This window comes from Galeopterus variegatus, unplaced genomic scaffold (genome assembly GCF_000696425.1).
Source record: "Galeopterus variegatus unplaced genomic scaffold, G_variegatus-3.0.2 Scaffold3555, whole genome shotgun sequence".
Taxonomy (NCBI): domain Eukaryota; kingdom Metazoa; phylum Chordata; class Mammalia; order Dermoptera; family Cynocephalidae; genus Galeopterus; species Galeopterus variegatus.
Genome location: NW_007729666.1, coordinates 153,497 through 160,082, shown reverse-complemented (window position 1 = coordinate 160,082; position 6,586 = coordinate 153,497). Strand labels below are relative to the sequence as shown.

Genomic DNA, 6,586 nt, shown 5'->3' with positions numbered 1-6,586 from the left:
TCTTATAAGGCAAGTCAGAGGAAGAATAAAACAAGGGAGGGAAGTGGGTGATTTGTGAAGACTTCACTCTGTAGGAACAAGAGAGGGAAATAAATTTAGCACACACATAAAAATGTTTCCCAAATGGATGCAAGGAGTAGGGGATGCAAAGGTGGGGAGGATGGAAAGAGAGATGATAATGGGCTGATCAGGCATGGGGCAGTTGCACGCCTCAGTCTGACAAGGGAGATGGTGGATTTGGTTGTGGAAAACTGAGCCATTCAGGGTTATAATGTTTGAAAGCCTGGACGAGGCCATAGTCAAAGCATGTTTGAAGAGTCAGAGTCAGGATCATCCCCCAAATAGTCAATTAGTCTGTGTATCATATACCAGGACTGGCTTCATGGGTGTGCAACAGTGCAGTAGCACAGAGTTAATACTCTATGATCACCATCTTGAAATTCTGAATAATTTTGCCTTGAATTTGTGTTTTAGAAGTGAAGTCCAATGAGCCAGTGAAACTTGCAATGGGGGGTTGCAGGAGCCTCTTTTGCTTACATGTGATCCCACCTCCCGCCACTTCCTCTGCTTCCCCATCACTCATTCTCTGCTGTCTGCTCTGTTCCCTACTGTCTGTAGCCCCAGGCAGGTCTGGATTCCTCTACCTCCTCCACCCTGTCACCACTGCCACCCTCAGCTAGTGCAGCACCCAGGTCTCATCAGCAGGGAGGCCTCTTCTGCCATCACTCTCCATGATTACCTTGCCCCTGGCAGGAGCACAGGGAGAATAAGATTCAGAGGCACAACCTCCACATTATCTAGGCTGCAGGATGGCATGTTTTGAAACTAATCAGGGCAAGTTTCTCTCCCACCCTTGATCCAAGCATCAAGTGCTTCTCCTCACAGTTCTTACATATTCTTGGTTGTCACCCATCTTCCAAAGGTTGGGGTGGCAACTGTGGTAAGGGGAGTTTGACTTTCCCCTTCCCTTCAGTGTGGCACAGTTCAGTCAGTCGGGCAGCTGGCAGCCAGGGGATCCAGGTAGCAAGTGTGCAGCTTACATGTGCTCAGACTCACAGAGTGGGACACCCAGGCACCTACAGGCCTCTGCACTCACCCTGTGAGTATCCATGTGCCCAAGGGGTGCAACATTAGTATATTAAACAAACAATAATAACAATAAGGAAACAAAAACACCATAACAGGTAGAGACAGAGAGATACAAAAAACATCAGAATAAATAATTTTTTTATTCTTCTTTATGTTTAAAAGCACTTTTTTTCTGCTTTTTGAATAAAACCTGCTATGATCTGAATCTTTGTGTCCTCTCAAAATTTATATGGTGAAATCCTAATCCCCAATGTGATGGTATTAAGAGATGGGGCCTTTGGGAAGCAATTAGGTTATAAGATTAAAGCTTTCATGAATGGAATTAGCCCCTTTATACAAGAGACCCAGAGAGCTCTCTTACTCCTTCCACCATGTGACTACACACCCAGAAGGTCCCCTCTATGAACCAGAAAGTGGCCCCCACTAGACACTGAATCTGCCTTGATCTTGGACTTCCCAGCCTCCAGAACTGTGAGAAATAAATGTCTGTTGTTTGTAACACAGCCAGTCCATGGTATTCTGTTATAGCAGCCCAAACAGACTAAGACAGGGCCCCATACTTTCACTTTGCACTGGACCCCACAAATTATGTGGCCTACACCTTTGAGTGTGGGATGGGGAAAACAAGTGGGGACAGTTTAGGATTGGGTAGGAAGGAGAGGGAAGAGAATTAACTAAATGAGAATGTAGTTCTGAGACCAATGGGTGGGAGTTGTTCAGAGATGTCAAGGTGCATAACAGATGATGGAGAAGGAAGAGGAAGGAAGGGTCAGGTTGGGAAAAGAAGAGGAGATGAGCCACAAGTTTCACTTCAAATTTTCCATGAGCAGCAGAAAGGTGGTCCTGAACAGAGACGCAAGTCGGTTCTGACCAGATGCAGGTAATAGCCGGTGCCTGAGTCACAGTCCCACTGTGGGTCTGTGTGACTTTCCCAGCCAGCTCCACTCCTGAGTGGATGTTCAGCTATGGTGGATGAAGGACAAGATCTGGATGAGGAAAAGGAAAAGAGAAGGGCTTCTCGGGAACTGGCTGAGGGATGCTGAGGACTGGGGGACCTGAGAAAGAACAAAACCACAGGAAAAAATTAGGAGATAAAATAGGTGGGGAAAATGACCAGGACCAGAAAAAAAGAAAATAATTGGGAGAGAAGTGTTGGGGACCTGTAGCCCCACACCCCTTCTTGTGTGACCAGGCCTACGTGACAATCTGCTTATGTCAGATGTCTGTGCTTATGGGATATCTGCCTCATAATCTGTGCCTGGGACGCTGTGCTCCTGGCTATGCAAGTCTACTCAAGAGTGACCTCTTATCTCCTTTCAAGTTTCTGCTTTCTCGTAAAGATTGGGGGCTTCTTTGCATCAGAGATTTTCTGACTTTGTTTCTCTTAAGATCTTATCATATTCCTGCATTTCTGACTCTTTACAATATGCCTGCTTTTTCCTATATAAGATGTAACCTAAGAATCAATAAACGAGACTTGATCAGAATACTGTCTTGTCTCCCATCTCTCGCGTCTCTTGCTTCCATCCCATTCCCACTCCCCCCTCCAGGGTCTGCGTTGAATATCCCGCGGGTCAGGACAGAGAAGGAGCTAGATATATAAATCACTGACAACTGTGTGCTCACTGAACATAGGAGACCATCGAGGAAAAAGTTAGGATGAGTAGTGTCAACCTGGAAAAAGAACCTGAGGCACTGATAATATATTAGAGACTTTATTTGTGCTGATATATGTGATTGCAGCCCAGCAGATGCAGCCATGGTGCCTTGGAATGTGCTTCAATTTGCAGGCCAGATTTCAGTATTTTTATAGTCACAAAGAAGGGGAGAACACAGAGGAGAAGGGGGGATAACCTCTAATCAGCACATCAGTTTTTCTGTTGGTTACATAGCATGACATAGGTTAGTGGTTGATCCTTTGTTACATTTTACATACAGATTTATGAGTAAGGGTTATAAGACACATGTTCAGCATTCCCAAAGTAATATATAGCCTTTTCAGACATTACTAAGTCTTGATTTAGATTAAAAATAGTCCTGTAGTAACAGTTCCAGGATGTAGGCATATGATGGCCACCCCATTCCATGCCCTTTCCTCCCAAGGCTTTAGGAATTTAGCTGACCTTGGATTTCTGGTTTATCAGTAGGATACACCCTGATTAGAAGTCAACCAGACAGGGGGTCCCAGCTATCGTAGAAGTGTCCAGTATTCTTACGTTTGTCATCAGATCTCCCCTGGGGATCCTTCTTCTTGACCCATTGGTGCTCAGGCCACAAGCAAGCTCATGTTGTTTCTAGCAGCTCTTATTACTTGCTACCCCACATACCACCATAGCTCTTGAATTTCTTCTTCTTCCTCCATAAACCTCTCCTCAGAACAAAAATGTGATCTCCTCTCCCACACAGTCTCATACTCTTGTCTGACTTTCCCCTCTTCACCAACAGAAACCTCAGCTTCCCCAGCAGAGAAAACCACTGCCACTTGTAACCACATGCCTTTTCATGGGCTTCTTGTTTTCCCTCCTACTCTGATTCAAGTTTGTCTCTCATCTTTCTGGCTTTCAGTGGTTCTCCCTTCATCTGGCCTATGTGCTTCTCAACTCTCACAGCAAATTTCTTTCAGTGAAAGAGGCTTTAGACTGAAAGTCAGGAAGAACTTCTGCATGGGACACCTGCTGGATGCACTAAATAGGAGAGATCATCAGCACTCTGGCCTCAGTTTCCTTATCTGTAAAATGGATGTACTGAAAGAACTGAATGTTCTCTAATATTACTTATGGCTCCAACATCCTGCGTGTCTCACTGTGCCCTGACTCTATCCCATCGACATGTTCTTCTTTTTCCACACTCTGCTTCTTCCTTATTCCCTCTCACTCTTCCATGTCTTTGCCGTCACTCCCCTCTCAGACTTTATCTCAGTTCCCAGAGCCTCTTCTTCATTTTCTCATACTCCTTATCCATTTAATCTAATCTCAGTAACTTCTCCTTGACTTTCTTTCCAAATCTGAAGCATTGTTTTACCACATGGCCCTTAGATTCCTGTGTGTAAATGTATAAAACACAGCCATGATTCTGTTTTTGGCAAGATAGCACACTACATTACTTGAAAAGACTTACTAGTGTGAAACAACGAAAAATACAAGATAATTTGTTTAATTCCTTTCAAATGCAGAACTGCATTTACCATGAAATAAGCGAAGCCTTCTAGGAAACAAAACAAAGATGAAATGGAAGCCCAGAGAGGCAAACAGGATCTGACACAAGGGCATATGTGGCATTATCTTATATGGATTCTCCAGGGGGGTGGGTACTGTGGTCACTTGTGTCAGTATATGTGCCTTCTGACCAGGCAAACAAGGTGAAGGCTGCAACTGAGGCTTCTGTTACACACTCACCTGAGTGAAAACACAGACTAGAAAAAAGCCCATCCAATTATATAGGGAAAAAAGCTTGCCTGTCTATTCACTAAATGTTGGTTTTGTTTTTCCTATTATGAGAATTACTAATTACAAGTCTGGGTTTGGAGTAGAAATCTCTACTTGCACAATCCTGAAATTCACAACCTAATAAGCTGAAATAAAAAGTGATTCCAAGTTTGTAATACCCCTGTGACACCTGCTGGAATTTAAAGTGTGGGAGTTTAAAATATGCCACACCAAAGTGTGCTTCTCTGGCATATTTCAAGATGGCTATTGAGAGGGGCTGCAGACAGAGGAATAGTTCTTAAAATCTGTCCTTTTGATTTGCATCTGCAAAGAAAATCTATATAGTGAAGTAAACAGCAGTTGTAAACAAGCTGTGATATTACATTTATAATTTTGATTTTTGTCCATGCTTCCTGGCTCATGCTACTCTGATCTTCTCCTGCCTTCCTTTCATCAGCTCCTTTTTCTCTACAAGGCAGAAAATTGTCTGACCTACCTTAGCTGGTTGGAGGTCATAGACCCCCATTTCAGGAGGGGCCCTGCCTCAAGCCTGAGAGGAAGGAACGCTGCACAGAAAGGCCAGGAAGAATCTGAACAAACATGCCTTGCTGGGTGTCCCCACCCAGTCTGTTAGTGTTAGATCATACCCTTTTTGACCTATTCCATTTCTGCACAGTTGTCCATGTTTTAATCATGCCTACATAATTAAGCTTTTGTAAAAAACAAAGAGCACAGGATTCGAGGAACTTCTAGACAGCTTAATACATAGAGGTTCCTGGAGGGTAGCTTGCCAGGGAGAGTATGGAAGCTCCATGCCCCTTCCCCCATACTTCACCTTATGAAACTCTTCATCTGTATCCTTTATAACATTCTTTGTAATAAATGAGTAAAAATGTAAGCAAGTGTTTTCCTGAGCTCTGTGAGCCACTCAGCAAATCAGATAATCCCAAGGAGTGGGGGATGTGGGAACACCAATTTATAGCCAGTCAGTGAGAAGTGCAGTGAGAAGCACAGGTAAAACAACCTGGAGCTTATAATAGGCATCAGAAGTTGCAGGGGTTGGAGCAGATGGGGGATTGAGCCTTCAACCTGTGGGATCTGATGCTATCAAGTAGATAGTGTTGGAAGTGAATGGGAGGCCACCGAGCTAGTATCGACTGAAGAATTGCTGTCTTTTTTGCTAGTGGGGAGAAATCGCCACACATTTGATCACATAAGTTAGTCTTCTGTGATAATTGTGCTATGAGAGTATGGAAAAAAATGTGTTTTTTTTCCCCTCCACATACCCACTTTCTGTGATGCTCCCTTATCTGCCTTATCTGGATCTAGGTAAGATGATATCAACATCCCAACCCAGAGATACCCACAGGATGTTAAATACTCTTCTGAGGGCTTTTACTTGAGAGGCTTCATCTGCTTAATAAGACAACAAATTTTTTGCACTGCACTTTCTCTGCACACCCTCCTGTAGCTTCATGCCACCACACTGCAGGAGACTCCAAGCCCCTATCTCTTTCCGTACAGTATTAAAACTTCAATCATCTGGCTCTTCTTTTAGTCATATTTTGTGTGGTCCCCATCTATTTGCATGCTAATAATTGGTTTGCCTTTTTTCTTGTTAATCTAATGTGAGTTTGTTTTATACACTGAAAGTATCAAACCTTCAGAGGTGAGGGGAAAGGAAAATTTCCTTCACTCCTACAAAGGAAAGTGGATCTCAAGAGAATGACATCCAATATGAGCTGCAAAGGATACCCACACATAAGGCCTTTTGTAATGTGAGGCCACCCTCCCAAATTGGAGAACACAGGAATAAACAATCTATCGGAAGAAAAGTTGACAGATAAAATAGTTTAGCTGCCTTAAGAAATCACATATACAGGAAATTATATTTTAAAAGCTTAACAATGTAAAAAGAAATGATTCCAGAAAATAAAGATACATTGTCCGAAAAAAGTCATCTTTTTAAAACAAATTAAATGTCTAGAAATTAAAATTCTAAACACTATAATTTAAAATTCAATGGGTGGGGCCGGCCCGGTGGCACACTGCTACAGTGCGCCGCTTGGGAG

The 6,586-nt window shown here is 43.2% G+C and overlaps 1 pseudogene; it reads left to right on the top strand.

Annotated features, from left to right (window-relative positions):
- Positions 1 to 3,969: 3,969 nt before the first annotated feature.
- Positions 3,970 to 6,586, top strand: part of LOC103601025 — a 7,831-nt pseudogene continuing 5,214 nt past the window's right edge.